This window comes from Mustela erminea, chromosome 1 (assembly GCF_009829155.1).
Source record: "Mustela erminea isolate mMusErm1 chromosome 1, mMusErm1.Pri, whole genome shotgun sequence".
In the NCBI taxonomy this organism is placed as follows: Eukaryota; Metazoa; Chordata; class Mammalia; order Carnivora; family Mustelidae; genus Mustela; species Mustela erminea.
Window position 1 is genome coordinate 205,235,309 of NC_045614.1, and position 20,739 is coordinate 205,256,047.

The following is a 20,739-nucleotide window of genomic DNA, read 5'->3' on the forward strand; positions in this document are numbered from 1 at the left end:
GGAGCCGAGCGCCGCCCCCCCCCCCCCCCCCCGCTGCCGCCGCCGCCCCTGGGAGGTCTGCTCCGGGCCCGCGCAGTCCCTGCCCACGATCTCTTCCGTCGGCCTCGGGAGGGTGCAGCCGCCGCAGCCGCCGCAGCCGCCGCAGCCGCGGGAATCCAGCGGGCGGCAGCCCGCCGATTGAGGCCTCGAGTGAGGGCGGGGTCTCCGGCGGGGGCGGGGCTTAGCGCCGCGGGGTGGGCGGGGCGGGGCCTCGCGAGGCGGACCCACGGGGCGGGGCCTCCGGTAGGCGGGGTTTAGGCACTAGGAGGTGGTGGCGGCCGCCGCGGCGGCGGAGGGGAGGGGAAAAGAGGGAGGGGAAGGGAGGGAGAGGGAGGGGAGGGGACGGGAGGGGAAGGGAAGGGAGGGCCGGGGAGGGAAGGGGGCGGCCGGCCGCGGGGAGGGAGTGAGTCACCTGACCGCTGCCCGCGCCGCCCGCTGGGCTCGCTCGCCGCCGTCAGTCGGGCCGCGCGGCGCCTCGGCTCTGGTGAGTGGCTCGGCGTCCCTCGCGTCCTTCCCGGGAGGGTCCGCGCGGCGGCGCGCGGTCCGGGCTGCCCGCCCGTGAGGGGCCGCCCGCGGGCCGGGCCGGCGAGGCGGGGAGGCGGGCGGCGGCCTTCTGGGCGGGGGGCGGTGGCGGCCCCTCTTCCTGGAAGTGGCCTCGGGGGCCGGAAGGGGCGACCTGCCTGCGCCCCGGGCTGCGAGCGCGCGGCCGGCGCTGTTGTTTACGGGCCCCCGCCGCACTTTCCCCTCGGGCGGGCGCGGTGGGCGCGGTGGGGCGGGGAAGCGGCCGGGGCCGCGGGGCGCCCGGTCCCCCCGCCCCCTCTCCGGCGCCGGGGTCCGAGCCCGGCCCTCCGGGACCGTGTGACACATCAGCACCGCCCGCGCGGCCGGCCCCGGCTCCGTGTCGTCCTCCCGCCGCCTCCCACCGCGCTCCGCCGCCCCCGACGCGTCCCGTGAGCTGCCCCGCGTCCGGTCTGCCCGGCCTGGGTGTCTGCGGCGCGTGGAGTCACGTTGAGAATGGCCGAGGTCGTGGCCGGAGCAGAAATGCCACCTTGCGGGGCTGGGTTGAGCCGAGATGGGTTTGGAGGACCGGACATCGCCGAGCTCCCTTTGTTGGAGTTTTGCCCACACGCTGTAATTAAGACTCCCACGGTGTGGTGAGGGTGGGCGCCCCTGGCCGAGGCACCCGCTTTGTGCCTGTCTAAGGGAGCACGAGTGCCACTGCCTTCTCATTCTTGCGCGGCCGTTTATGTCACTGAGTAGTACTGTGCGGAACGCCTTTGTGCAGCGAGCCTTCTGCGTGAAACTTGGGCCGATTTAGGTATAGTGTAGTAGTAATTGTGAAAGACGTGTGGGGGAAAAACAAGCTACTGTGCGATGCTCGAAGGAACAAAGGCTGTTTTGTAGGGATGCTTATCTCTTTGGAGAACTGTATCGGTGTTGGGACTGTTACCCTTGGTGGATGCCACTACTGGGTCTTTGTTCCTATACTTTAACGCTCCTTCTGTCTATCTGGAGGCTTTGCGTTTAGAGCCGTCCAGAAGGACAAGGGCGGGGGGACACACCGGACGTGTTGGTGACCGAGCACTTGAGCGCTTCACATGGTCAAGCAGAGAAATGGAAAGAGGTGGGCACGCTGGCTTCTTCCTGGTCTTGGGTAGTGGTGCAAGGGCTGGGCTGGGTTGGGCTTGAAGGCACTTGCCACTTCTGTCTTTGGCTAAAGAAGCCTGGGGAGAAAAGGACTCTTGGTGAGTCAGCTTGGAGTGGGATGGCTTTGGTTTAGTGACTGCATTGCATGGTGTGTTATTGTTGTTTAATATGGCTGGGTCTGGTGGTTTACCATTGTTCAGTATGTTGGTTGGATAACAAGGTAGGATGATGACTCCTTAAAAAAGTTGGGTTGCTGAGTCATTCACCCCAGCCTGAGAGGTAATTAAGAACAGCTGGTGCAGATACGCTCATCACATGCCTCCACCATAAAAGGCCAAGGAGCGCTCAAGAGGGGTTGCTTCGGAGGGCTGAAGGGGACCCAGCCAGGGTTGTCTGTTTTGATACAGGTAATGAGTGGGTGAAGAGCAACAGCAGTCTTAGGAAGTGGCCAAGTGGTGCTGAGGTTGTGTTTAAACACAGAGCGGCCTCATGACCTACTGCCTGAGAATGAATTTGTGCTGGAGAGAGCTAAAACTGAGCGAGAAGTTTACAGCTAGGGGTAACCTAATAACAGGATTGTCATAAAAATATTTACTACCATTACTGTACTTAGTTTTTTGTTTCCCTCTTGTGGTTTTGTTGTTATGTGGTTTATACATTTCAGAAAGTGAACTTAATTTGTTCCTCTTGGTTTTCTTGGCCCTTGGCTCTTCATGCATATAGTACTGGTTTCTGGTGGAGAGAGAGTATGAATGGAATTGGCAGGTTGCATTGGGTCAAGTCTAGAAGGAGCTGTCTAATGAAAAGTAAACCATATATATACAAATTTCATTCTCTTGGTTATGGTGCTAGAGTGTATTTGCATCTTAGTTCATTACTTCTTGCTGTAAAAATGACCCAAGCTCACCAGACAGCCCCCTTATTAACAAAGTTTAGGAATGGAAAATGTGGAAGTTGGGGGGTGGGGAGGGCAGGGACTGGCCCTTACCTGTGGTCAAAAGAATGACTAATTCTTACTGATGGTAATTCACTTAAAACATTTTGTAAATGGAAAAGTGGTTAATTTTGTTGCTCTAAGTTTGAGACTATAGGAGATTAGAAAACATGAATTTTTCAAGTAAGTATTAGGATCTCCAAGGTGAAGTGCTGGATGATTCATTTGGAAGAAAATAATAAAACTTTGATTTTTAAAATTTTAATTTTATGTAAAACAAGGAAGTTGCAAGATACAGATAAATAGGAGTCCATACATATTATAAAATGTGGGTACGGGCTCTTCTTTTACTGTTGGGGAACAAAAAGAATTTGTTAACCGCCGCCAATATCATTCTTTCAGCAATTGGAGTATTTTTTCAAACTTCTGATTTCCTCTTAAGAGCTACCATTCTTTCAGAATACTCTTAATATTCATTTTTTTGCATATGTAGTTCTATTCTTTTTAATGCTGTACTTTAAAGATTTGAAGCTTGAATGTAAATTTATTACATTGTTGATATCGGGAGTGGAAATAAAAAAACTCAGAGTTGCTCTTTACGTATGATACCATGTATTTTGAATTTGGAAACAAGCCAGCTGGCTGGTTTGTTAAATATATGCGATCTGAAGTGTAGTAATCTGGAAAAGGGTGCAGTGGGAGCACCTAAAGATAATGTACACATTGGATTAGGACTTGGATATAACAAATTCTTTTAAAAGTTATTTTGTTCTGTTACTCCTTGAAGCCATTTTTGGGGGGCCGAGTTTACATCTGTTTTAGTAAGGATTAATAAGACTGCATATTCAGGGGTGCCTGGATGGCTTAGTTGTTAAGCATCTGCCTTAGGCTCAGGTCTTGCTTGATCCAGGCTTCTCTGCTCAGTGGGAAGCCTGCCTCTCCTTCTCCCATTCCCCCTGCTGTGTTCTCTCTCTCTCTGGCAAATAAATAAACAAAATCTTAAAAAAAAAAGAAAAAGACTACATATTCAGTACATCACTTGGGAAGTGGAATTTCCCCCCGTAGGAGAATGTGTGTATTTAGAAAATCAGTTTCTGAGTATGCTAAGATTCAGTTAAATCTTGTAGGTCATGTGCCTTCTACACTCCTGTATTGTGAGAAATAATGTTTAGAATAATGATTGCGAAGTTCTTTAAAATGACCAGTTGTCAGAAGTTCTCTTCACTGTAGAGATCTCTCCAAGACTTAGGTGTTACGAATCAGCTCCTAACAATTTTCTAATGTTCTGTTAATGGGAGCATTGCTTTAATCTGAAAACTTGCATTTCTTGAGGGTTCTGTTAGATGGAGGGTTGTATTTGTTTATTTATGTATCTGTTTACTTCTTTATTTAAATATTTTATGTATTTGTCAGAGAGCAGAAGGACAGAGAGCTGCAGGCAGAATAGGCAGAGGGTGAAGCAGGCTCCTGGCTGAGCAAGGAGCCCCATATGGCACTTGATTTCAGGACCCTGGGATCATAACCCGAACTGAAGACAGACACTTAATTGACTGAGCCACCCAGGTGTCCCGGAGGGTTTGTTGTATGTGGTGGAATAGGTGACTTAATGAAACTTTCAATTAAAAAAAAATGCCCAATAATCTCCCAAAACCAAAGGGAAACTGAGCACTCTTTGCCAGAATCCAGGCCCCTTGAAGAGATGAAACATTTCAGAACTGCAGATGAAATGGACTTCCGCCACCGTGAAACCCGGACTTCTGGCTTACTCATGGACAGCATTAACGAAACTGAAGTTGCAGGTTCAGTCAGCGTGCCGCTGACAGAGAAGCAGTCAGCAAGGTGGTTCAGAGTAGGAGATCTGGAGCCAGACTGCCTTGGATCAAGTTCTGGCTCTCGTACTTACCTGCTCTGAAGCCTTGGGCAAGCTGCTTCACCTAGTTGTGCCTCCCTTTCTCATCTTCGAAATGGGGATGATGATGGTGATCGAATGTATATCCTAGAGACTATTTGGACAATAAATGCATTAATATGTGTTAAGTGTTGGCTCCATCTTAATACATGTGTGGTGTTACTATCTGTTCACAATCAGAGGGAAGTGCTCTGTTACACAGCCACATTCTGTAGTCTCTTTGAACTGAATCGCAACCACTGATCATCAGGAAGACTGAAGAGAGCATGTGGATGTGCAACACGTTGCTACTACTGGAAAAACAGCCCCAGTGAACATTCTGATGTTAAGTCAATAGCAGGAACTCAAACACCCAACTTCTGATGGCAGGGAACACAGGATGTGGCTTTTTTTCTAAAAGGATCTAACCATCTCAGCAAAGGCCTGCAGGTGGTCATCACCAGTTGGTTGGAATTGGCTTTTGAAGAAATAAAAGCACTTTCCATTCTGCATCTAGTCAATTCTGTATGTAATAGTTGAGGACTCTGGTCTGGCAGGTTTAGTAACCTGTTCACTCCCTCCTTGCTTATTAATATCAGGGCAGACTCATTTCTTAATTCTTATTCCTGACCAGTTTTGGGGGAACATTTGAAATGTAAATATACCTGCCAGTTACTTCTAAGTATTGTATTTTCCTGAAATGACATGCCTATGCCAAGATAGAAAAATTAGCCATAAGAAACAGTGGATATGTTTATCGTATAGCTTCTTGCACCTGTAGGTCATTCAGAAAGGTTGTGTCAAGCATTCTGACCATCCTTTAGGCTAGAGTGTGAGTTTCTTTTAATTTATTTATGTATTTATGTATGTATATAATCTCAACACCCAATGTGGGGCTTGAACTCACAACATGAAATCAAGAGTCACGTGCTCTTCCACCCGAGCCTGCCAGGCGCCCCAGAATGTGAGTTTCTTGATGTTGAAGATACTTCTCTTCTGTTTTATCTCCCATGGAACATTGAACGTGCCTTGGCTGTGTGTGTTGCAGACTTTTGGTTGGTTGCTGCAGTGGTGGTATGGTATGGATTCCTTTTAGTCCTGTGGTTTTCAAACTTGGGAATTTTTGAGAGTGAAGGTGAAAACATGTGCTGTACCTCTTATGTTAAATGTGTAAGTTGAAACTTTTGATCATTTAAAATTCTGCTTTCTGTTTTCATTATTGATATGAGTATAGAGGGAAGCAGCTGAATTTATTAAGTCATTCTTTTGGTTCATCTCCTGGGACAGAAAGAAAATTCGTCTTGTGACTTCTTTTTTACCTTGTAATTGACTTAGAATTGAATTGAGCAAAATGTAATTTGGATTGTCCAGATGTTAGACCTCTTATGTATCTAATACTTTTCCGTCATATCCTCACTCCTTTAGAACAGATTCTTTGTTGTATTTAGGATCAGGGACAATTTAGAGAATATTAATGGGGTAATAAAAATTGCCCCAAAGCAAACATAAGGCAGAAATAGGAGTTGCCAGGAACTTGGTTGCTAATGACTGTTGTAGGAGCACAGTGGGCATGCTGTGAAGTTGGCAGGCTGCAGGTTTCTTTCTCAGCACTGGCACAGTTTAGAAAATGTTACCTTAATGCAGTTGAACCTATGTGTGAATCATGTTCTATTAAAAACTAAATAATTTCCTTAATGCTGTGGAAACTTAGGAAGTATTCAAAAGAATATTTTTGTAATGAAGTTATTATTCCCAGCTTCTATCTGATGAAGTTATTTTCACTTTTTTTGTTACTTCTTAGATTGGATCAGAGTTACATTAGACAGTTATAATCCATTTCCCCATTTCCCTTTAACATGGAATTATACTTAAAAGTGTTTCATATAATGGAGTTGACAATTGACATTGACAGTATCCTACCTGCATGGTAACAGAATAAATAGTGTGGTGAGGGAAGTGTTTTGCCCCTACTGCCTTTTTTTCACATTGATCTTTTTACTGACTTGCCTGCCTCCAGGATTCCAAGGGGGAAGTAGGTTTTGGCCTCAGAGGTGAACTTTTAGGGTCCTGTTGAAGAAATGGTGATATGCACCCACTCAGCTTCCTATTTACTGGTATCTTCCTATGCCTAATGCCTTATTCCTTCTTTAAAGTGTGCCACCATCTTTTGGAAGTCAGCTGTATCAGTGAAGGAAATTATCCATCAGAGAGTTTGTTATAAAATATGTCTATAAAAGATTTATTAGTCTTTGAATAAATTTATGAGGTTATAATTATTAGGTTGTCATTTTAGAGTGGTTTTCAGTAAGATCAGTGATTTCATTAGTGTGTATTTTTCACTTAAATATTATTTTTCATAAATGTAAAGTGGTTATCAAATGTTGGCCCAAGACACTTTTCATTTTCAAAGAACCTAACATTTCCTTATTTATTAAATTTTTCTGAGGAGTATTCCCAGCATGGTTCAGGGTTCTCCTACAGATAGATTTATCACTTAATTAGAAGGTGAATGAAAATATTCACTGACTTTTTAAATAACTTTTTCCACATTAATGGAAGACTTTTGAAGTAGAAAAGCATTTTGCTTAGCTTGATAGGGTTGCATACTTTCATTCCCAGCCTTTATCTAGAGAAATCAAATGAAACGATAGGGATGAGTCTGTAGCTACTCTAACTTGGCCTATTTAATGGTCTCTTTGTGGTGAAGGATTGTCGCAAGTTCCGTTCAAACTCTAGGTACAGTTCTTTGGGTTTTTAAAAAATGTGTTTTGCCCCTCCTGGCATGTCTGTTGCTATAGGCCTGGTTTGTTGTCTGTTCCAGACCCCAGGAGGGCTGGGACACCTTTTCCTCTCTGGAGCAGGTCGGCAGCAGTGTACACGCATGGCAGGGGAACTCAGAGACTTGCTTTCCTGCATTTGCTTCTCAGGCCCTTGCCCTGTTCCTGTACTCAGTTAACTTTGAGCAGCTTTCTTATCTCTGGAGACTAAGGAATAATTGTGATTCTCAGTTTCAAGGCACTTTGGTCTCTTATCTTTCTGTGCGTGGTGCTCCTCTCCCCAGACTTAAACACAAACACATAATCAGCTTTTGTTGTGTATAATTAGTAGGGTTGGTAAATTCATTTCAGCATTTGTGGTATGCCTTTGTATTAGGTATTGGGTTTATGTTTGATTAATGAAACAAATATTTATGCCTTTTTATGCTAGGAACTTCTATAGATATTGGTAGTGTAGAACTTCTTACAAGTTATTGTCTAGTAGACAAGCCATTACTATAGCATGTATTACTTTCTGTAGTAGCAACATGTAGAATGTGCCTGGGAGCCATAGAATGTAAGAAACCTAAGTTTTAAGAAATCAGGAAAGCCTTAGGAATGTCAATGATGAATGCATAGTTGAACAGAGGAAACAGTTTGTTTTGACATCTCTTGAGAAGTTTAGCATTGAAGAAGAGTAGAGAAGAGGGATTTTAGTAGGGGGAAGTTGGGTCAGGAAGGGTGTGTGTTTGTGTATGTATGAATTTTAAAAAAATGTCAGTAGGAAAAGGTTGAAGATGCAGTGTATCTTTGTTTTGTTCTTGGTTAGTTCCTATTATGGTTGCAAGGTGGCTGCTACAAGTTCAAGTGTCGTAAGTCAGTGACTAAATTCCTTGGGAGAGGACTATTTTTTTCCCCCCACGGGATGTCTCTTAAGTAAAACCTGCCCCAAAAGCCTTATAATAGATGCCATCCTGACCTTCTCTCTGTTCATGGGCCAGCGTTTTACATAAGCCCATACCTAAATGAGTCAATATCAAGGGAAATGAGACCATCACGATTAGCTTAAATGGGTCATCGTTGGTCTTAGTTGGTACTGGGACCTGCTTCCCCAGAAACACATAGCCTCAGGGAGAAAGCAGATTTGTGAACATAATCAGAGGTTGGTTAGAAAATGAGGTGATGAATGGTATTGGGTGATCAGTGGTGCCATCCTTGCCTGCCACTTAACCCATCACTACAAACAGACACATACTTCTTTTTTTAAAAAATTTTTAATTTTATTTTATTTTTGCTATTGAGTTGTATAAATTACTTACATATTTTGGATATTATATATTTCTTTTTTAAATTTTTTTAATTTTTTAGTAAACATAAAATGTTTTATTAGCCCCAGGGGTACAGGTTTGTGAATCTCCAGGTTTACACACTTCACAGCACTCACCTTCCCCAATGTCCATAACTCAACTCCACCAACCCTACCCCCACCCCACCCAATCCTCAGTTTGTTTTGTGAGATTAAGAGTCTCTTATGGTTGCAGACACATACTTCTGAATAGAAAAAGAAAATGTGGTTGTCTCTGGATTTGGAATTTTAGGTGACTCCCCCCTCCCTTTATCATCTTATTATATTTCTTGACCTTTACAGTCAGATTAAATAAATTTTATTTAAAAATATTTAAAAATTGAAAACAAAATGCCCATTTTACCAGAAAAAAAAAAGAAAAGAAAAAAAGGAAAAAAAAAACCCTATGGAAGTAATCTAAATCTATTTCTTTCAGTACTCCAACAGTTCTAAAGTTCTCTGTCATTTCTTAAGGGGAAAAGGAGAATATACAATTAAATTTTGTAGTTTCTGATTGTATCTATGCCAAGAGAATCTCTCCCTCTCTCTTAATCTGCAGGACATGTTCTCCTGTGATATCTGTGGCTCTCCTGAGTGGTGAGGCTAGAGTGGCTTGAATAGAATGGTTGATTCAAAAGAATGCCCACTTGGATGGGCAGGATTCTTTGGAACCCAAACTCTTGAATTACAAACAGGAGCATCTTGTTTCCTCTCCACACACATTCCCCTAGTAAGGGGGAAGGTGATCCTGTGGTCAGTTCATTAGTTATTCTTTTGGGACTTCAAGAATAAGGCCACTTTAGGTTTATATAGTGTTCTTCGTGGTATGTGAAAGGCAAATAAATAAGTACACAAATAGCATTGTAAATTCACAAAGTAGAAGCTAATTGCTAATAGTTTTTTCTATTTAATAATAACTAAGAGGCTGTGATATAGATGGTAAGTGTTTTGAAATGGTATTAATTTTTTAGAGAGAATTTAGAAAGACTATATATACTGCCAAAATAATTGTCTTAGGTAAAAAGCAATAATATTTATCTACTTAGTGTTCCTTAAATAATATTTGCACTGAGAAATATTTCAGCTTTTTTTTTTCATAGGCCTCATATTTACTTATTTGACAAAATCTTATAATTATTGTATTTGGGAAAGTGGCTATGAGGGTTTAGGTGGAAAGTCTACAGCTTGGATATCCCCGTTTAGAAATGGTGATTTTGACTTCCAAGTTAATACTGTAGCACTATGGTGACTGTCAGGGATTAGTGGATCAGGTTATTTTTAAATAAAGCATTTCAATTTCATACCCTTACTTAATTAAAAAAAATTTCAGATCTGTGATTCATGTAATATTCTAATTGTTCCCCTATAACTGCTGCCTTATTTAATTAAAATTGATAACTTTTTAAAACCATTTTTTTTTCTTTAACTCACATTTATTATGAGTTGGAATAAGATGATGTTTAAGGAAGGGTGGGGAGTTTGAAGGCACTTTTTTTTTGTTGTTTGTCTTTTTTCCTCCGCCCCCCCCCCCCCAGTTACTTTGCATACTGTGTGTGTTAACTGTTAGATCTACAGAGTCATTCTGACCTTGATCTAGCTTTGGGACTTTGACTTCCTCTACACAATCAGAAATAAATAATTTGGATCATGGTTATGCTTTTTATAGTTTGAAAACAAAGTGACATATGAAGAATTTATAGTATTTCATTTGACTGTAGGACATAAACACTTAATACTCTATATGAAAAGTAACTTTTAGTGAAATACCTTATAGCAGTCTGTCCTTGAATTTTCCATATATAGTTGAGTATAACTATAGACTTTTGACTTTAGTTCCGCATAGTTTAATGTCAGATTCCTTTTAATGATACATGAGATTATTTATGTAATCCAAGAAGTGTTTTTTTTTTTTTTTTTAAGATTTTATTTAATTATTAGAGAGAGCACAGAAGGCGAGGGAGTAGCAGACTCCCCGCTGAGCAGGGAGCCTAACTTGAGGCTAGATCCAGGATCCCGGGATTATGACCTGAGGCAAAGGCAGATGCTTAACCCACTGAGCCACCTTGGTGCCCCCTAAGAAGTATTAATCAGAAATTAATTAATCAGTATTGAATAATAAAGGGAAATTGGTTATTTCTTGAACGCCCTTTTAGTCTAACACTGTTCTCATCACACGCAGGATACTTGAGGCATTTCCCTCTCTTCCTTATTCTCCCATCCCTTTTCACTTCACCCACCCTGTCCCCCACCACCCCAAGAAAACCTGCACACATGTGTCACTTAGGTCATGCATGTGAATTGGAATGTACTATTTGGATGTGGGGGTAGAAGTCCTCTGTAGCCTTTAAGTTACTAACCCCCCTCAGGGTTTCAGTTTCTGCATCTGTAACAGAAGTGGGGAAGCAGGTCATACTGGATGAATGTGTTCTTTTAATTAGAAATGCTTTAGTTCTGTGCCACTGGCAGTTATCTTGAGCAGACTTTCCAGTTTTAACGATTTCTTTTTACCTTGTTGAGATCTTAAGTTTACTAAATTTTTATTCTTCCAAGATACAGGGGTCTCTGCCTTTTGTAACTTAATTCTTGGGTTTGCAGAACCTTTTAAAATACAGTTTTCTGTTGGTCACTTGCATAATGATGGCAGTAATAATGATAAAATAACAATGATCTTGTGCCAGACACTGTGCTATTAAATGCACCAAACCATTCAATCCCTAGAGTAAGTGTTTTTCTTATGGGAAACCTGAAGCATGAAGTCAGGTAGCTCACAGAAGAACACACACCTGGTGGGTAATACCGGCAAAGCTCTAAGTGTATTTAATACTGCTGTTCTTTCCAGAGATACTCTGCTGCAGTGTTAAAATAACCTAAACTGAATTTTCTTCTGCGTTTCATAATTCTCCTTGTTTGTTTAGCTCTTTATCCCTTTTAAAGGCCTTTGTGAGACAAACAAAATAGGTTAGGAGCTACTTACTTAAGTCTAATGGATGCACATTTGCCCTTGTTTAAATAGCTACACCTGACTTGATGCATCCTTCCTCCTTATTTTCTGTACAGAGTTCTTTTTCCACATTAAGTCATCCTTTATTTGAGAGACCTATATAGTTTCCTTTACTCTTTCGTATTTACTGTGAAGATACCAGTGGAAGGTCCTGTGTTGTAGAGTTGCCCATGAATTTCACACATAGTAACAAACCAGTACCACTGATGACTGGAGGAAATATCCATTATAAAGGAGGAAAAAGTATTTGGCATTCTTTGGAATTGCCTCTTTGGGAGCCTTCAAGACAAGAAATAAATGTCAACTGCATTTTTTAATGAAAGTACATTGTTTGATTTATAGTTGTCGTCTATTTTAGTATTTTTCTTTTTTTTAATTTAAATTCAATTAACCAACATACAGTACATCATTAGTTTTTGATTTAATATTCAGTGATTCATTCGTTGCGTGTAATACCCAGTGCTTATCACATCATGTGCCCTTCTTGTTGCCCATCACCAGGTAACCAACCGCATCCTCCTCACCTACCTCCATAGCCCTTAGTTTTTTTCCTGAGTCAAGAGTCTCATATGGTTTGTCTCGGTCTCTTATTTCTTCTCCTTCAGTCTTCCCTCCCTTCCCCTATTGTCCTCTGCACTATTCCTGTGTCCACATATGAGTGAAACCATATGATAACTCTTTCTCTGATTGACTTGTTTCACTTGGCATAATACCCTCCAGTTCCATCCTTGTCAATGTAAATGGTAGATAAATCATCTTTTCTGAAGACTGAGTAATATTCCATTGTAAATATGAACCACATCTTCTTTATCCATTCATTTTTCTGGTTATAAAGTATCATGTATTTATAGTTAAGAATTTGAATGCAGAAACAAAAATTACCTAAATGTAACCATTGTAAATATCTTGACATACATTCTAACTAGAGGTGGGGGGAACCAAGATTTCTGGAGCCCTTAGTGTGCAATGCCTGTTAGATATACAAGTAGTAATTTGAGTATGCAGTTAGGTACATGAATATGAAGTTCAAGAGAGCTGTTGAGATTAGACCAAATATAATTATGAGAATATACCGTTAAGTCCATGAGGGATCCTCTTCTTACTTTGGGTCTGAATGAGTTCACCTAGGAAATGTGTGCAAAGAAGAGGAGGTACCTGAGGACTAAGCCCTGGGCTCTCCAGGGTTTAGAGATTTGGAAGAGGAGGACAGTCCATCAGTGAAAATTGATAGGTGGCTGCCAGCAAGGTAGGAAATCAGGATTGTGTATCCTGCAAGCCAAGCGAAGAAAGGAATTCAGGGAGAGAATGCTCAACCTGTTGAATGTTGCTGAGATGCTGTGTAAGAAGACTGAAAATTTGCCATTTAGCAGTGGTTTCCATGGAACGGAGGGGGAAAGGCCTGGTTTTAGTGGGCTCCAGTGAAATTGGGAAGAGAGGGAAGTGGAAATAGGGAGGATGTAAATGGCTCTTTTGAGGACTTCTACAAAGGGGAGTAGAGAATTGTATTGTAGATGGAAGGGCATTGCGAGAAGAGCCATTCTAGGGTGCTCTGTGTGATAGCGGGAATCCTCTGTGTTCGTCTGTTTTCCTTGGTGAGACTCTAGAAACTTGTCAGTTTTACTCGTCTTCTCAAAGCAGCAGCTCTTGATTGCATTTATCAGTTCAACTAAAAGCAAATGCAAAATTTTATTATGTGAGTAGTTTTCTTGGTGGAAATAAGTTTCATCAGATTTTGTAAGGCTCTAGTCGTTTGGCAGTTCAATAGTTCATTTCTTTAGAAGATTTTTGAAGAATCTGTTTCAGTTGGTATTGCTATCAGTATAAAATATTAAACCATATGTATAACATTGTTCCCAAGTGAGAAATCTTACTCTATTTCTTTACCCTCCCACCTCCTAGTTTAGTCAGAATAATGTAAAATGTTAATTAAAGGTTGACTTTCCTCTTTGTCAAATTTCTTTTCTATTTGGAAAATCTTCAAAAAATTTAAGTCTCACAACGAAGTTATCAGCAATTTAGACTTAATTGTGTTTTAATATTTTTGTTTACTATTTAAATATCTTTAAGTTTATGTTCTTAGTCAAAGTATTACATGTTTTTGGTTTAAAAAATATGGAAAGATTTATCATGAAGCAACCCTATCTGTTGTACCCCATCCTACCCCTAATTCTGCTTTGTGGATAATATTCATCTTTACCCATTTCTGCTGTACAATTTTTTTGGTAGTTACCTGTGTATCTCTAAGATGTTTAGACCTCAGTTTATGAACCTAATATATTATCTGTTGACTTCCTTTTACTCTGGATATTAATTTTGTTGCTTCCACCATCACCCCACCTATATTTGTAATCTGTTATTTCATTTCTGTTCTTGGTCACCTCTACAACCCCAGAATTTGTTTTATTTTTTAATTTGGTCTCACTCATCCAAGGAAGTACCTTTTTTTTTGGACGTATCTTTTGACTCAACATTGTAAGTCATATAGAAATACTAGTTTTCCTTTCAGTTCTCTCTGATTCCATCTCCCAGCCTGTTCATTTTACTTTCATTTTGTCAAGATTAACAATGTCTATATCCCATTTATATTATTTATATTATATATATAATATATATCTATATCCCATTTATAATTATATTAATTATAACCATAATTAAGTCTTCTGCTATTTGTCATTCTGAACGTTGAAAACCAGTTAAGTGTCCATATTCTCATGCAGGGGCCCTGGACAGCTAAGCAGTATGCTATTACACTTCTTTAACTAGAGTTCTAGTGTCTCCTTATGCCACTCAAAAAACCTTTCTAGCATCAGATTCAGATAATAGCTAACATTTAATCAAATAATAGCTAACATTTAATTAATTAGTCAGTAATTCTTGAGCAGTCATTATGTGCCAGGCACTGTTCTAGAAACATTATGTGTATTATTTTATTTGATCCTCCCAATAGAAAGTAGTATTCTTGACCCTACTTTACCTAAAAACAGAGGGAATGCTGTCAATGTACAGGACAAGAGATGTACAGTACCTTGCCAGGGTTTGTCATCGAGCTGCAGAATGCTCTTCCATGCTCTCCGCCCTCGCGATTTCTAGAGCAGAAAGGCGCTATGTTTGTATGGTTCTGACAGTCTTTCAGTCGTGGGTGTGCCCTCTGATAACCACCCTGTGCCCTTCTTATCTATAGCCCCTGATTTTGGGATCCTTGGATGTCTTGGGTGAATACTTAGAAAGTGGTGTAGGAATGAAGGGTGCCCTTAGAGGAAGCTGAGTGAGTTTGGGAATTTCACTCTTCTGGGGAATTTTGGGGAATTTTCACTCTTTGCTTTTTTTTTTCCCCTTTGAGTTTCTTATATGAGCCCGAAGTTAACTGGGATAGTAACTACCACACCTCCTTTACTGCCCATCAGTTGCTCATCCTAGAAAACTTACAGTTAACATAATATTTAATGGTGAATTATCAAAAACTTAACCTTATAAGGGAATAAGGCAAGAATGCCAGCTCTCAGCGCTGTCGCTCTTCAGTCATTGCAGTAAGGGAGGAAGAATAACTCTAAAGATGAGAAAAAAGTAAAACTGTCTCTGTTTGCAGATTGACATGATTATGGTACATAGACACTTGTAAGGAATCTTCAAAGCAACTGTTAAGACCTGATAACTGAATTAAGTAGGATTGCAGAATTCAAGGTTAATATTTAAAAAATTGATTTTTTGTTTACAGTGTAGCAGCAGAAAACCAGAAAATGAAGTTTAATAAACAGATTCATTTATAGTAACTATAAAAAAGTCCCATAAACTAGTTAAGAGTAAATATAACAAAAGATATGCAGGACCTCGTTACTAAAAACGCCGGAATAATGCTGAAAGAAGAACTCAGTAAACGGGGAGATTTGCCATGTTTGTGCATGAGAAGACTCAATTTAGATTTTGGTTCTCCCCATATTGGTATATAGAGTCACTGCAATCCTGATAAAAATTCTGCTGGCTTTAACAGTTCAGTAAGAAAACAGCCCACTAAACATGAGCAGATAAATTGAACAGATTTTCACAGAAGAAGATATACAAATGGCCAATAAGCACATAAAAAGATGCTCAACATCAGTGGCCATCAGGAAAGGTAAATTAAAACCACACTGAGATACCACGGTACATTTATTAGGGTAGCTAAGATTAAAAAAACTGAATACCAAGGATTGCTTAGAATGTGGAGCAACTGGGCTTGTGCACTGCTAAGGAGCCGTTCAGAATGATACACTTGCTTTGGGAAACTGCTCAGCAATTTCTGAAAAGTTAAACATCAACCTACCATATCACTCAGCTCTTCTACTCCTAAGGTATTTATTTACCCAAGAGAAATGAAGTATATGTCCATCTGGACGTTCACAGAGGCTTTATTACAGTAGTCCCAAACTGGAAGCAATGCACTTACGTCCATTTTTGTTAGACTCCTCCATCAGTAGTTAACTAGATACACAAAGAGTGATACAGTCATACAATGGAATATTATTCAGCAATAGAGAAACATCTGATGTATGCAGTATGAATGTCACTAAGCTGAATGAAAGAAGCCTGAGGCAGAGGACATAATGTGTGATGCTATTTATATAAAAATCATAGAGAATGCATGCTAATCTACAGTGACATCAAATCTTTTGTTACCTGGAGCTAGGAGGACAGGGAAGGAGAGAGCAAATGGGGCGTATGGAATTTGGAGTGCTGAAATTGATCTTTTTTAAAATTTCTGTATCTTTATTGGTGGTAGTTTCATGCCCATATGCACGTGTCAAAACTCACCGAACCGTACACTTTAAATAGTGCAGTTCTATGTAAATCATACCTCAATGTTGGTACAGAAAGTAGTGGCTGACAAGTACATGAGAGAGAGTGTTTTCAGTAAATGAGCCTTATTGGTGCGGGCCAGTTCTAATTGCTAGTTCATATTTTCATAAGATGATCTATTTCACTTGAGCTACAACAGTCTTGTTAAGGATCAAGTAGCCGCCAAATATGTTAAGCAAATAAAAGACTGCTTTGTTTTCTTAAATTCTTTTCATTTAAAAAGGTATAATCGTGGAGTCTGTTATTCTTGTTTTGGTTCTCGAGCTCGGGTTTCCTATGTTAATTCTTTTTTTTTTCTTCCTTTATTCCTTTCCAAGCTATTTTAAATGTACTACCCACAGTTATCAAAGTTGAATTTGTTGACTTGGGAAGTAAAAAACCTTTTGTTTCTGACCTCTGAGTTGGTGAGTCTGTAAATAGGGTCTTGATACTTCTCTAACCGTTCAGATGTCTCCCCTCTGTGTTTAACTTTAGCTCTATCATTTCAGATATGGAATTAGACCAAGAAAATACAAAAAAGATCCATGATTAAATGCATAATTTTTAATTCGAGGAAGAGTAAGTGGAGAAAAGTCCAACTTTCCCTTTGTGGAAGCAGGGATTGAATCATGAGCTGCAAAAATTTTAGTGATTTGCTCACCTTCTCCATTCTCCACATCTCATTCTACAAAAGCTGTGGCGGGGTGCCTGGGTGGCTCAGTGGGTTAAAAAAGCTGTGGTATCTTTAGTCACATAGTTAACATCGATTTCCATTTTCCCATATGTTATTGTAAAAGTCCTCTAAAAACAACATCCATGTTTTGGAGCTTTTATAAGGTCTTCTGCTACTTACTCCAATTTTTGTTTTGTTTTCTATTTTCACTCAGTTTTTTTTTGATCTACACATTTGTATATCTCATCTATTCATACTTGGGATTTTTTCATAAGAGGAATGGATTTAGAAAATGGGGTTATCAGATATGTTTAAGCAAGTATGATGTTTAAGATCTTTATGTTAAAAACATAAAGAAAATAGCAAATCTTGGAAACTGAGTTACTCTTCCTGGCTCTTCCTGGAAGATGACTCAGCTCTGAGAATATAGGAAAGAATGTAGACTTAAATTATTGTCCCTGATTTAAATTCCCACAGACTTTTTTTTTTTTTTTAACGTATAATGTATTCTTTGCCCCAGGGTACAGGTCTTCCCACAGACTTTTTGATGTTAAGCTTCTTTCCAGATTGGGAATGGTAATAAGAAAAGCCCTTCTTTTTAAAAAGACACTTTTCTGTGGGCATCTCTACCTTACATTAAAAGCGAACTTATTTATGTATTTATTTATGCATTAATATATAAATATATAAAGGCTTCAAAAGGAAAGACAAAGAACTAAAGGTGTACACACACAATATTGTTGGGTCTTTGCCATCTACTTGAACAGTAGAAGACAAGGTGCACCTAACTGCAGAAGAACACTCAAATGCTAGGTATCTTGGGTAGATTGTAACAGAAACTGGCTTAGGGGAGCTTGAAGCTTAGGAGGGAGCTGAGAAGGATGGTGTGCTAAGAGGAGTTTTCCTGTCTTCTGAGCCTTTGGAGACCCTGACCTGAAACTGAGTGAGGTAAAGGTCATTGATGGAGTGTGATGGAGTTGGTGGTGGGCAGAAGCAATAAGGAGAAAGAGGTAGAAATTACAAATGGCCACTGGAGAGAAGGTGAGGGAGGTTCTAAGGAATTCTTCCTTAGATGAAGATGTTTGTAGATGAAGAGTATTGTTTTTTCTATAAAGGCCAACTCAATTGCCCATTTTGCCGTATGGGATGTCCAATTGATGCCCAACCACATCACCCCTCCCACACACACACCCTCAGCTAACAACTGTTTTGGAAATCATCATTTTCATTAATTGAATATTATGGTTAAATGAGAATTGACTAGGAAGTAGTTTTTGTTTGGAGAGTTATTGCAAATAAATACTTTTAGGAATGTTCACATTCCTGTGTAAATTGATTATAACGATCATTGTCATTGCTTTTGCCCCAAGGCATCATTTTCATTTTGAACATCTGTAGGTGATGTTCTTGAATGTAGAGACTGTTTTTTACTTGTGTTTTCATGGCACTAAATCTGTTGGGTAGCTCCGTATACACTTGTAGAAAGGACATTCATCATTGTTCAGTGAAGATAAAGGATGTTTGGATGAGAGTTTTTGTTTTTGTTTTTCCTTGTAAGTGATTCCTTGGTTATTTTGTGTGCCCTTCCACACTCATAATTAAAAACAAGAAACCAGAGTTCTATGGTATTTGAGGGAAACAAAATTCCAGCTCTTGTATGTGTGGAACTTCATCCTCATACAGTTACTTTCTGAATTTTGGTTGTGAAGCATCGTACTTGGTCCATGATCAGATAACCACTTTAGGCTTTTAAAAGATTTTTTAAAAAGTAGGTTATCTTTTAAATTATGAAAATGGGATGAAACCATAGCATCTTGTTTATTTATCATTTTGAAAGCAAAAACATCAACTGGTGACTTTTAAAACTTGAATTGTGTATGTTGAGCAGAGAGCAGAAGTTATTTCTAAATCGAAGTACAGGAAGCTTTAAAATGCTTGTTCATCCTTTATCAGCATTACTGAATGAATCAGCAAGCTACAAAGGTCAACAAACCTTTATTTTGAATTATAACAGTAGTTATATAGTTATATATAACTATATGTATATAGTTATATAGTTATATATAACAGTAGTTATATTTCCAGGAATAGAGAAAAATTCATGTGTAATGGAAGAATCTAAGTTTGGTGTTAATAAATTAACAGTTATAAATCTGGAAGGTTCCTTGGGTGGTGGTGTATTTTACCTTTTAGGTTTGAGAAATGTTACAAGGTCACACTGACAGATGCTAGAAGGATGTGTGCCAGTCTTTAGTCATTATGTTATTGGGTGAAAAAATTACTGACCTCTTAGGTGGTTTTCAGAATTAGGAAAATTGATTTTCAGATTAACTTTCTGTAGTACCCCATATTGATGAGGCCAGGGTCGTGATGTCTTTGTTTATGCAAGTCAGCTATACTGGCTTTGTTTATAGTTGCCAAGTTTTGTTCTTCTTTGACCAGTGGTCTTGCACATACGTTTCTGGCTCCCAGAGCGGGCTCTCTTTCGCTGCTCCTGACTGTGAGAAAGCTGGTATCCAAGGAATTTTCTCGGAGTGCTGGGCTTAGTGGCATTGTTCCTATATATACCAGAATAGCTGATTGCAGTGTGTTTGGAAAAAAATGTAGATGCTCTGCGTTCTGGATTTGTAGTACATATGTGAAATCATTCATTCAGAAGCAAGTTCCTGCATGGAATCAGGTACAGTTATGTTATGTGCATGAGTTATGGCAGAAAACAAGTCAGACAAGATTTTGATGTTTAAGCAGAGACCTAAAAGGTGGGGAGTTAGCCAGCTGAGGAGTAGGAGAAGTGCAGGTTGCAGGCACAGTGTGTTCAAAGGCCCTGAGGTGGAGAGGAGCTTGGTTCCCTGGGGCAAGAAGAAGGGGTGGTGAGGCAAGAGAATAGCAAGAGAGACAAAACTCGAGATAAGGCTGGATTATTGCAGGTTGGAGGATGGGCTAAGGATTTAGAATTGTTCATAAGAAATTTGGAAGACAATGTTGGGTTTTGGCAAGGGAGAAATCACTTTGATGTGGGAGAGCACATTGGAGGGGGTCTAGAGGGGATTGAGAGGGATGAAGCTTTTGTTATTATTACTATCATTAAGAACAGCTGATATTTCGTATTTGTTTGCTATAGGCCAGGTACTGTGCTAAACCATTTACCCTTATTGTCCATAGAAACCTCATGACAATCCAGTGAGGTGCTCTTGTTATCCTTATTTTACAGGTGAGGAGACCAAGACCTGGCAAGGTTAAAGCAGCTTGCCCGAAGGTCATACAGGTAGGTAATGGCAGAGCTGGAATTTGAACCTCGTGTGTGGAGTTAGCCACTGGACTGTGTTTTCCATGCCTGAGATGGTGGTCCCTTGGTGGTTCTTGAAATCGAGTGGATCACAACTGGAATTTATTTATTTATTTTTAATAGAACAGAGTAGATATTAGAGTACTTTGCACTAGTAAGGATAAAATATTAATAGATGAAACTTAGTTTCACTTTTTATTTAGTGTATTTGTACATGTGTGAGCTTAGACGCCATTACAAAAGGTGGGCAGCACCTGTCTAGACTAGAGCCAGTGATGGCTTGGACTAGAATTGTGGCAATGCAGATGGAGAGAAGTGCGTTTCCGTGTTGAGAAGCAGAGGTAGCAGATCTCAATGA

At 40.3% G+C, this 20,739-nt stretch overlaps 1 protein-coding gene across 3 annotated transcripts in view; it reads left to right on the forward strand.

The window, feature by feature from the left end:
- The first annotated feature begins 382 nt into the window (after positions 1 to 382).
- BACH1 (BTB domain and CNC homolog 1) overlaps positions 383 to 20,739 on the forward strand; it is a 43,632-nt gene continuing 23,275 nt past the window's right edge. Inside the window, exon 1 of one of the 3 annotated variants that reach the window (XM_032353628.1) lies at positions 383 to 523. The gene's annotated coding sequence lies outside the window, so the exon portion shown is untranslated. Of the gene's footprint in view, positions 524 to 1,372; positions 1,664 to 19,562; positions 19,776 to 20,739 lie in introns of those variants that run through there. The other 2 variants (XM_032353636.1, XM_032353646.1) reach the window with 2 other exon arrangements.